Here is an 11,808-nt window from a genome sequence, read left to right on the forward strand (position 1 = left end):
TCTTTTAGACACTCTCAAGCTGCATATGTCACTTTTACAGATAACGATTTCTCCCATCATAAAGTGCTCTGCCTCAGTAAAAACCAGAGCAAAATGTAAAATGAACACTGACAGAGCACTTTTACCTGTAACACAGTGCATATTGTTGATTCAGCCGCGAATTGATTTAACACTGTCAGAGCTGATTTAACTCTCTGTGTTTAACACCGTCAGAGCTGATTTAACTCTCTGCGTTTAACACCGTCAGAGCTGATGTAACTCTCTGCGTTTAACACCGTCAGAGCTGATTTAACTCTCTGCGTTTAACACCGTCAGAGCTGATTTAACTCTCTGCGTTTAACACCGTCAGAGCTGATGTAACTCTCTGCGTTTAACACCGTCAGAGCTGATTTAACTCTCTGCGTTTTTGCAGGTGAACCCCTGACAGCGGAGTGCTCCCATAAACTACGGAGTGCTGAAGAAAGGCTAAAAGAGGAATTTGATTTACATTTTACATTACAGGGAAGAGAGCTATTCACACTTTAGCGTAATAATTAATTTTCAATTTTTGGCATTTGAATGGAGCGGAGGCAATCAGGATCCAATATAAGCTATCCCAGAGTGCACTGGGCAGACATCCTTCATCGGGACGAAGTGCTGGCACACGCCCGCTGAGGCTTTATGGCTGGGTTAAATCCGGGAGAAAAGACAGAAGGGCCATAATCCTTACAGAGCACCAGCTCTTTAAATGAAGCCAGTTTGACTGGTTATAGGCGCTGGCCTGCGTTTGTGCTTCAGGTGAATCCAGGCTGATTGTCAAGTGGTATGATGGAGACCAGGCTCGGTGCTTACTAATGAATGAACTACATTTGTGTAAAATATCCACAACACCACTCACAGGCACTCAGTTCCAGTGCAGGGAGGCCAGTGAAGGACCCACTCTTCAGTTATTTAGGGTTTCCTGTTGTTTGAAGTTCTGTGGAAGGAAAGAGAAGGTGGAAGAAGGACTGCAAGGGATTTAAAATTCAGCCAGTGTCAATTTATAAATGTCAATTTCTTGCAAAATAACTGCTGTGACTATAGAATTAGCCCTCCAACTTAGCTGTTCTTAAGATTTTTTAAAATTGCTACTGCTACACTTTTTTCAGATGCTACTTGTACGGGCCACATTCTATGAAATACAACCGTGTGAAATATAACATGCAGTCCCCGCACATTCATGTCTGCTGTTTGAAGAGCCTGTGACATCACTAGGGTTCCATGGTGTAATGGTTAGCACTCTGGACTCTGAATCCAGCGATCCGAGTTCAAATCTCGGTGGAACCTGAACTTTATGATACCTGCAAAAAGCGAGAACCTCCAATTTTGCGATTTCAGAGACTGAACACAAATGTTAAATGGCTGTGGCTTTAACAACAGGCAATGCAGTGTGTGGATGTGGTCAGTTTTGAGTATTGTAGGTTAAATCTGTATTCCCTACCATATTAGGTGAGTGTTTTAGTACTGTTTGGTCAGAGACCTTTTTGCAACCAACACACCCAACTCCCTTCGATAGCTCAGTTGGTAGAGCGGAGGACTGTAGTGGGCAGTGTTGAAATCCTTAGGTCGCTGGTTCAAATCCGGCTCGAAGGAGTGGCTTTTTAGAATCTCCCTGCTTCCACAGCAGTCTCAAAAGTAGCCCTCCAACAAAAGGCCTGTTACACAGACAATGACAATGATCATTCTTTTTTAGTACCAAAAACGGCTACACTTTTTTTGTTTGAACCGGCAACCCTCCGACTGCCAGGCGACTGCTCTTACTGCCTGAGCCATGTTGCCCCCCAATGGTCAGTGAACATTTGCTAGTCACTGTACCAACTCCCTTCGATAGCTCAGTTGGTAGAGCGGAGGACTGTAGAGGGCAGTGTTGAAATCCTTAGGTCGCTGGTTCAAATCCGGCTCGAAGGAGTGGCTTTTTGGAATCTCACTGCAGTGATTAAACTCAAGACATTAAACGCATCATTGAAGAAAGATGTGTTCCTAGCACAACAACCCCCTCCTGTAGTCTGAACAATGTTATGGTATCACGTGCATGCCCTCAAAAGTACAAATAACAACACGACATGGAAATCATGCCCTGGTCAATCTGAAGTTAGCCTTGGTTTGTCAGAGAATTTGACAGTTTGACAAACTGAAATTGTGCCATATGCTAATAACATAAGAGCAATAGTTCCTACATTACATAGGCGAATACAGCCGTGGATAGAATACTGAAGGACCCCACAGGGGTTCCATGGTGTAATGGTTAGCACTCTGGACTCTGAATCCAGCGATCCGAGTTCAAATCTCGGTGGAACCTGAACTTTATGATACCTGCAATAAAACAAGAACCTCCAAATTAGTGATTTCAGGGACTGAAGAACAATTTAAGCTTTAACAACAGGCAATAGTCACATCTACCAGATGTGTGGCCTTAGCTAAAATCATGTCTCAAAAGACATGGCTGGCCAAGAGATATGATTGGCTGAAACAGGTGGTCACATGCCTGGCTGGGTGAGATGATTGGCTGAATCACTGGGACCAGCCTGGTAAATGGCAATCTGTATGATGTAAGACATATAGGACTGACAGGGGAGCTCAATATGGAACAGTTGGCTGTAAAAATATTTAGTTACAATGCCCCTCTGTCCCACAGTATCCAAACACCACACTCTTTGTCCGTGGAAGGCACAGGTAGATGTAGGATACTGTAACCGGAGGAAAGTGCTTTTTGCTCTTCACAATGTTGACGGCTGTGTATGCTCTTTCACTGAAAGTTGTGGAAAATGTTTTAATTCATCCTATATTTACATTATTGGCATTTGGTAGACGCTCTTATCCAGAGCAACATACAGTTGATTAGACTAAGCAGGAGACAATCCTCCCCTGGAGCAATGCAGGGTTAAGGGCCTTGCTCAAGGGCCCAGCGGCTGTGCGGATCTTATTGTGGCTACACCGGGATTAGAACACCACCAACCTTAGGGGTCCCAGTCATTTACCTTAACCATGACGCTACAGGCCGCCCATTTACCGACATGAGTGTCATTTTCAGTGCTCAAACCTAAAATAATCTCCTCTGGTAATCTTAGCACAATTTAGCACTGTTTAAGAGTCCTTACTGCAGTCTGGAGAGCACTATTTAACTCCTTACTGCAGTCTACAGAGCACTATTTAACTCCTTACTGCAGTCTACAGAGCACTATTTAACTCCTTACTGCAGTCTACAGAGCACTGTTTAACTCCTTACTGCAGTCTACAGAGCACTATTTAACTCCTTACTGCAGTCTACAGAGCACTATTTAACTCCTTACTGCAGTCTAGAGAGCACTGTTTAACTCCTTACTGCAGTCTAGAGAGCACTGTTTAACTCCTTACTGCAGTCTAGAGAGCACTATTTAACTCCTTACTGCAGTCTACAGAGCACTGTTTAAGAGTCCTTACTGCAGTCTACAGAGCACTGTTTAACTCCTTACTGCAGTCTACAGAGCACTGTTTAACTCCTTACTGCAGTCTACAGAGCACTATTTAACTCCTTACTGCAGTCTACAGAGCACTGTTTAACTCCTTACTGCAGTCTACAGAGCACTATTTAACTCCTTACTGCAGTCTACAGAGCACTATTTAACTCCTTACTGCAGTCTACAGAGCACTATTTAACTCCTTACTGCAGTCTACAGAGCACTGTTTAACTCCTTACTGCAGTCTACAGAGCACTATTTAACTCCTTACTGCAGTCTACAGAGCACTATTTAACTCCTTACTGCAGTGTAGGGACTACAACTTCCACATTCCCACAGGAAAATTCTGCGACGTCCACCACGAATGACGTCTAACTTGGTTCAGCCAATCCCGTAATGGCGGTAGCAATAAAGGTCCCGTATAAGAGCAAGACACGTTCTTGGGATCTCTCTTCTGGCTCTTCTGTTTTTTCTGCCTCTTCTGCTTGTTCTCTTCGACGCACCCCTTTTGGCCAGTCGCTTCAGCTCATCTGCTCCGAGACTCGGACAGAGGCTGAATGCTGCACAGCGCACTACCAGGCCTACGGACACACCCAGTTACCTCGCGGTAACTACGTGGCCTATAGTGAGTGGAAATTGTTGTACGCGGAACGCTACATCAGTTTACCCCAATAAAGCCCAACAACGAAACAGCAACGAACTTTTACACCTGGAAAAGGACCAGCGGATCAGACGACAACGCGCTGCTAAGACGGGAACACCCCAGCCTGCGCATCTCTCCCGGACACCATTCACAGCACCATCGCCGCTTCTACAAGGACAGCATGTCTTTTGGATCCAGCAATGCGTATGGACTCAGTAAGAAAACAAACATTCAGGCATAGCCAGTGTTTAGTTTAGTCTTAACTGTTTTTGTGAATCTGTGTTTCAATATTTACCATCCAACCATTGTAATGTGTTTGGTTAGCTACATATATATGTACGTGAATTGATTCGCCGTCTTTTGCGCATATATAGAGTAAAACTACGCAAGTAGTCCCTTCTCACAGCTAACTCTAACTCATTACCACACCCAGAACTCTAGCGACACGCGCGCTTGCGCGCGCCACACACACGCACACACACATACCAAACTAAATTTCCTTACTAACTTCCCGTTAGTTTATCTGTTTTGTATGTTTGTTTAATAAATATATTTTATTAAACCCCGGTGTCCGTTTTGGAATCGCATAGACATGAGAGCCGAGTTAAAGCAGTCTTTCGAAGAACTTCCAACCTTCAGGTTATCGGTATGTTCAATCATTAATATTGGTTATTTTAATTAATTGAAATACTATATTTGTGGTTGGATATTTCTGATAACAGTAATTTTATGAGACTGATTACTTTTCGCAGTTATACTGCAACACAACGTTTAACTGGCGCCCCGGTTTCGTAGAGAGTAAAATCCCTGCGTTATTTGGCGGCCCGTGCAAGGACCCTACATAATTTGGAGTCCCGTGCGAGGACCCCTACATATTTTGGTGCCCCATGTGAGGAAGACTAGCTTTGGCTCAAATTTCATGTCTTGTGACTTCATAACGAATTCCCCATCCTAATTTGGAGCTCTGCGTGAGAAAGACGAGCTTTGGCTCATGTCACGTGCCTCCAGAACGAATTCTCGGCATTCTTTCTCAGCTAAATTGCCACCAGTGCAATTTTTTGAAAATACCGCTAGATGTCACCCTTGTACCATTTTTGAAAGCCTGCATGAGCCGCTTTCTCAATATACTGCCCCCTCGTGTAACATTGTGGCATTACATTCGTAATCTTACACGGTAGTTTGTTGATTGGCATTTACCTTCCGGTATAATACGTATTATCAATAATAGTATTATTAGCCGCACTGTATTATTAATTATAATTACTTGGTCAAAGTAATTTTAATAATTAATTGAATTTTACATTTAAATCCAAATTTAATTGTAAGTTCAACCAATCACATTCTGGTATTTAGGATTAATGTGATCAGCATCACAGTTCCTATTTTACGGTCTGAATATCCGCCATATGTTTGTTCATTTTGCTGTTGTTGCATTGCAGTACCGCTAGTGCAACTCGAGTCCCTGTGTGATGCTATAGCTACCTTGTACTATAGTTATAGAGAATATTCAAAGAGCGTTTTAAATTCTTTATCCTTCATCACAACTTGTATGTTGGATTGTGATATTGGGAAACAATTCATTGCCAACTGTTAGGAGCTCAAGGCCCTTGTCAAATTGTTAACTTCAAGAGTACCCTCTTAAGTTACTGATTTTAGCTTTTAGCTTTATTTGGCTTGAGATATGGAACCCATATCTATTGATGAGTACCTTTCCTTTTTAGCCCAAGGTTTAGCACCTGGCTACATAGCTTTCCTGAATCAGATGAACCTCACTGATTGTAGGAAAGAAATGTTCTCATTAATCAACGAGAAAGGTCACTCCCCCAACCATTCAAAAGACCCAATTCTAAGTTGTCTGGTCTTGAATTTTGCCAGACAGATTAGTCTTGCTCTTCAGAGCAACAAAAACTTAGACTCAGAGATGGCATACCTCAGAGGACAACACACCAGTGTTTTACTTGAGCTTCAAACTGTTGGCAAGAAAGCAGTACAATACTTGCGTGATCTGCATTCAGCCGAATCAGATCTTTGTTCCTACAGAGAGGAATTATTTCAGTTGAAGAGTGGATGCCACAAGCTACCACATCCACTCTCTTCTGTAAGCCTGCTTTCTCAGGCTTGCCCAACTCCAACTTCTCCTGCTTCCTCCTTACACCACAAGGCGGGGGAAGGGGGGTCACAAATTGATTCGGGTTTGTCAGATCCCGGTTCCACAGCTTGCTCTGATGGAGACTCGTCAGTCTCCTCAGATTGCAGTGCTGTTGACCACCCATGCAATGGTTTGCCCACCTCTTCCCTGGAGAGGGAAAGGGGGGACTCCATCCCAACGGTGGTCCATCTCCGCAAGGGAGAAACAGTCAGGCAAGTACAGGACTGTACCTTCCATGCCCACCCCTCTCGTGAGGAGGTCAGGGAACCCTCCCGTGGACACGGTAGAGGAGATCTAACGTTATTAATTGGGCACACAAAAAGCAACGCTAATCCCGCTAGCTTTCCCTTTATAACTGAGAGGATAGGTGACAGCTCTGTACAGTACACTGACAGCGACAATTCATCTTCTGCCAACCATTGTGAGAATGACAGTTTTGTAGCTCCACCCTCTAAACCAAACCGAGGACGTCGAGCTCCGCATGAAACGCATTCACATTCAAATGTGATTTCAGGCTCTCCTTCTCCAAACAGGCAGACTAGTGCAACTTCACATGGTCTTCGCTTTGAGGAGCTAGAGGCCATGGCGAAGTATGTCCACACGTTTGACCCCAAGGACTCTGAATTTAACATTCAGAGTTACTTGAGAGAAGTTGACTACTGTCTCTCGGATCTGCCCAGGGCAACCGATCGAGAAAAGTTTCGACTTGTATGGAAAACCTCTACCAGAGAGATCCATACATTTATGGAACAACTTCCACCACAGGTTCGTTCCAGCTATCCCAAGGTTTGTGAAGCGTTGGTAGCTGAGTACCTGCCACGGTTTGATCAGGCCACAGCCATGATCAAATCTGTGGAGGTTAAACATAGCCGTACCGAACGACCAAAAGACTTTTACCAACGACTTAAACATGCTTTTTTCCAGGGCAGAAACGGACCAGGCTTAGATGAAGATCAAGCCTTCAAATCCCTTTTTGTGCACAACCTGCACCCCTGTGTCCGAACTCATGTTTCACTGTTTTCAAGGGGCCAACACTCAGCCCTTGAATTAAGAAATGAAGCCCAAATGGTCTGGGACACTTTCAGGATTGTGCCCAGGAACGAGGTATTGGAAACAGCTAAGCACGTTGTTCCAACCAAGCCCGCCGGCACTTCCCAAGTTGCCCCATTAAAATCTAATGGCTCAAAACAACGGCATGTGAGTAAGTTCCCGGTTAAGAGCCACCGTGGTCGCTTCTCACACTCTGATTCCAGCCGGAATTGGAGAGAAGACCGACCCGGTAGGCCCAAGCCTCAGAGTCACCAGCATGACTCTGATAGGGAAGATACCTTGTCTGAAGAGAGCTTCTTCAGTTCCTCTGAGGACAACTAAAGCCTCTAACCTTTGTTCAGTAGTGTGTATGCCTTGAGTAACCACTCCAAAGAGCTATCTGGTCTTGTTCAACCTCCATCAAAAGACGTTGAATAAGACTGATCTATAGCCGTGGTCTCCTCACAGGCAGACTCCCAGCTGAAGCTTTGACCACTTTCTTTTGCACACCTTTCCTACCAAAGGGGGGTGGCAAAATAAACTGGTAGTTTATAGCAGCCACTTAGATTTGCATGTAGCAGCAGCAAACGCAGATCGTAAGTAGGTACTGTAGAGTTAAATCCGACACCTGTTATAACTCGTAAACGTTCATTGCTTCTTTCTACACCTACTGAACCATCGTAAAGTATTGCATGTAGAAACTACAGTGTAATCTTTACAAGTATATTGCCACACCCCAGTGTGCCTTACTCCACCTCTTCCCCAAGCAAGACAAGACCACTTGTGAGCTTACCACATCATTTAGAAATGAGACCACCTCTCCATTTCCTTCCTGATGACACAGCCATAAGGTTAAGCTTGGATACAGAAAGCTGCCCTAATTTGAAAATGCCCCCACATATTTCAGATGACAACCCTCATCAGCAACCTGACTGTAGGGACTAGAACAATTGGTCAGTCTGAACAAGACTTCCAAAAAGACTACAGCCTCTCCATCCTAGACCCCTACATCATCTGAACATTTTCATGGCTGGGTCATTCCTGTTGGTGCTCCACCTTCTGGACACCATCCAATAACTAACAAAACACCTGAACTAACAAAACGACTAACCCTTTCACCAAGGTTTCTTTTGTTTTGTGACAATGTATTCACTGTTCGACCTTAGTGTTTCACATTGTTTGTATCATGTGTCTTAGACCAGTTTAGTTAATTGTTGATAAATGCCTGGATGTTTGTCAGTCAATTGTGAACTGTGTTACCGACCCAATGTACTTGACCTGTGGACTGTGAACTGACTTTTATGCTCTCAAGGAACACTGGCTTCAGCCGCATCCTGAGACCACAGGGGGGATGTAGGGACTACAACTTCCACATTCCCACAGGAAAATTCTGCGACGTCCACCACGAATGACGTCTAACTTGGTTCAGCCAATCCCGTAATGGCGGTAGCAATAAAGGTCCCGTATAAGAGCAAGACACGTTCTTGGGATCTCTCTTCTGGCTCTTCTGTTTTTTCTGCCTCTTCTGCTTGTTCTCTTCGACGCACCCCTTTTGGCCAGTCGCTTCAGCTCATCTGCTCCGAGACTCGGACAGAGGCTGAATGCTGCACAGCGCACTACCAGGCCTACGGACACACCCAGTTACCTCCCGGTAACTACGTGGCCTATAGTGAGTGGAAATTGTTGTACGCGGAACGCTACATCAGTTTACCCCAATAAAGCCCAACAACGAAACAGCAACGAACTTTTACACCTGGAAAAGGACCAGCGGATCAGACGACAACGCGCTGCTAAGACGGGAACACCCCAGCCTGCGCATCTCTCCCGGACACCATTCACAGCACCATCGCCGCTTCTACAAGGACAGCATGTCTTTTGGATCCAGCAATGCGTATGGACTCAGTAAGAAAACAAACATTCAGGCATAGCCAGTGTTTAGTTTAGTCTTAACTGTTTTTGTGAATCTGTGTTTCAATATTTACCATCCAACCATTGTAATGTGTTTGGTTAGCTACATATATATGTACGTGAATTGATTCGCCGTCTTTTGCGCATATATAGAGTAAAACTACGCAAGTAGTCCCTTCTCACAGCTAACTCTAACTCATTACCACACCCAGAACTCTAGCGACACGCGCGCTTGCGCGCGCCACACACACGCACACACACATACCAAACTAAATTTCCTTACTAACTTCCCGTTAGTTTATCTGTTTTGTATGTTTGTTTAATAAATATATTTTATTAAACCCCGGTGTCCGTTTTGGAATCGCATAGACATGAGAGCCGAGTTAAAGCAGTCTTTCGAAGAACTTCCAACCTTCAGGTTATCGGTATGTTCAATCATTAATATTGGTTATTTTAATTAATTGAAATACTATATTTGTGGTTGGATATTTCTGATAACAGTAATTTTATGAGACTGATTACTTTTCGCAGTTATACTGCAACACAACGTTTAACTGGCGCCCCGGTTTCGTAGAGAGTAAAATCCCTGCGTTATTTGGCGGCCCGTGCAAGGACCCTACATAATTTGGAGTCCCGTGCGAGGACCCCTACAGCAGTCTAGAGAGCACTGTTTAAGAGTCCTTACTGCAGTCTAGAGAGCACTATTTAACTCCTTACTGCAGTCTACAGAGCACTATTTAACTCCTTACTGCAGTCTAGAGAGCACTGTTTAAGAGTCCTTACTGCAGTCTAGAGAGCACTGTTTAAGCGGTTCCAATGTCAGCAGTCTTCCGAACCATGACAGTTTAATGGCACTCAACGCATAATCTAGTTAAACTCCAATCCTGTGCCAGACCAACACACTGAATCTGAACCCTCCGCCAACTATCCCCCCCTCCTCTCCCTCTCTCCCAATTCCATTTCTCACTCCCTATTTTTCTTTCCATCTCCTTCTCTCTCTCTCTCTCTCTCTCTCTCTCTATCTCTCTCTATCTATCTATCTATCCAGCTCCTGCTCTCTCAATATCTCTCATCACCATCTCTCCTCTCCCTCTCTCTCTCCATCTCCTTCTCTCTGTCTCTCTCTCCATCTCCTTCTCTGTCTTTTCCTCCTTCTCTCTCACTCACTCCATCTCTTTTTTTCTCTGCTCCTTCTCTGTAGTTAGAACGTGTTCATGTCCAGGGGGCCATACTGTAAGTGTGTTCAGCAGCGGGGCCTGAGACACACACTCACTGCAGCTATAACCTGTTACCTGTACAGCAGCTGCTAGCAGGGCTATGCACCCATCATTGCTGACACTCCCCTGTCCCTCCCTCTCCACCTGTTCTGGCCCTCAGACAGGTAGACTAACACTTCTCTATTAGCATGCAATACATTTGATGTAAAAAAAATTACAAAGATATTTTAGGGCCAAGAAGATTTTACAGAATTATTCAAGAAAATAATTCAGTGGCATGAGAAAGTATTTTTGCGACCTTTCTGATGTTTCTCTGTTGATAACTATGACAACTCTTCTCATAACATGAATGAAATAATATTTTTTTTAAATGATAGGAAATCCATAAAGGCCCAAAACACAATGAAATATGGTAAACTGCCCAGTTGGAAGAAAAAACATTTAAACAGGGGTGAGGGAAACTCTTAGGTAGGGCGGAAATCTGTGGCGGAACCCAGCTATAGAGAGAGAGGCTCTATAAAGAAAAGCTAAAGGCTAAGTGGCAATCGGGAGGTAATGAGGAGGCTATCAGACCACGGTGTCATGGAGGTCAGCAGCGAAAGGAAAGCCTCATTAAAACAGAAGTGGCTGGAACTGAAATCAACACCAGCTCCATGTCCCCCCCAGGACCAGTGCAGGAGAAGCACTGTCGGGTCCCTGCATGCATCCATTATCCAACCTGCTTTGGAGAATAACCCAGCATGCACTGGCCAGCAATGCAGGCGGGACAGGCTGCCGATCCTACGGGCGGGGGTGTTACGACCTCAGTCTTAAGCGTTTGGCGTTTACATTTGCGTATCTTTGCCGTGCGCACGACTATCGTTGATTCCCTCCCGGTTCGCCCGCAGAGCGGCCATTTGAACAAGGCTCCGTTTGCATTCCCCAGTTGAGGCCGGCTCCTCGGACCTCTGCGTGCGGATTGGCGATTACTTCTGTCGACTTTGCCCGATTGACCCATTTTGTTTGACTCTGGATTGTTGCCGAGCCCCTGAAGCTTTGCTTGCCGACTGGATTTCGTGTTTGGCCACCGCCTCGTCCTACTCGTCTCTGACTCTCGCCCGAGCCGTTTTGTTTGTGCCAGCGTGTCACTCGTGCTCGACCTCGTCTTCCCACCCCGACGTTACCTCTGCTCGTGCCTCTCTGCCGGCCGTGTTGTGACTCCGGTCAGATAGTGCTCCAGCCGGATCACACATCCCTCCGCTGGGACACCATTTTGTTATTTTTCAAAAGCACATTGCACAAGACCGCAGACCATTGCTTCTCTGATCCTATAAATAGAATACAGAGACAGAGACATCCCTATACATTATTGTATTATTGTACCTGGCTGCCAGCTCATCTCTGTTAGCATGTAATAATTAATCATTT

At 44.9% G+C, this 11,808-nt stretch overlaps 4 non-coding genes across 4 annotated transcripts; all 4 read left to right on the forward strand.

Annotated features, from left to right (window-relative positions):
• The first annotated feature begins 1,233 nt into the window (after window positions 1-1,233).
• On the forward strand, window positions 1,234-1,305 carry trnaq-cug (transfer RNA glutamine (anticodon CUG)). The gene has a single exon. It is a non-coding gene; the product is annotated as a tRNA-Gln (tRNA).
• Window positions 1,306-1,524: 219 nt separating this feature from the next.
• Window positions 1,525-1,611, forward strand: trnay-gua (transfer RNA tyrosine (anticodon GUA)). Its single transcript is given in 2 exon segments — window positions 1,525-1,561; window positions 1,576-1,611. It is a non-coding gene; the product is annotated as a tRNA-Tyr (tRNA).
• Window positions 1,612-1,839: 228 nt separating this feature from the next.
• trnay-gua (transfer RNA tyrosine (anticodon GUA)) lies at window positions 1,840-1,926 on the forward strand. The gene is given in 2 exon segments: window positions 1,840-1,876; window positions 1,891-1,926. It is a non-coding gene; the product is annotated as a tRNA-Tyr (tRNA).
• Window positions 1,927-2,245: 319 nt separating this feature from the next.
• Window positions 2,246-2,317, forward strand: trnaq-cug (transfer RNA glutamine (anticodon CUG)). Its single transcript has one exon. It is a non-coding gene; the product is annotated as a tRNA-Gln (tRNA).
• Window positions 2,318-11,808: the final 9,491 nt, after the last annotated feature.

The sequence above is a fragment of the Conger conger genome, chromosome 6, assembly GCF_963514075.1.
Source record: "Conger conger chromosome 6, fConCon1.1, whole genome shotgun sequence".
In the NCBI taxonomy this organism is placed as follows: Eukaryota; Metazoa; Chordata; class Actinopteri; order Anguilliformes; family Congridae; genus Conger; species Conger conger.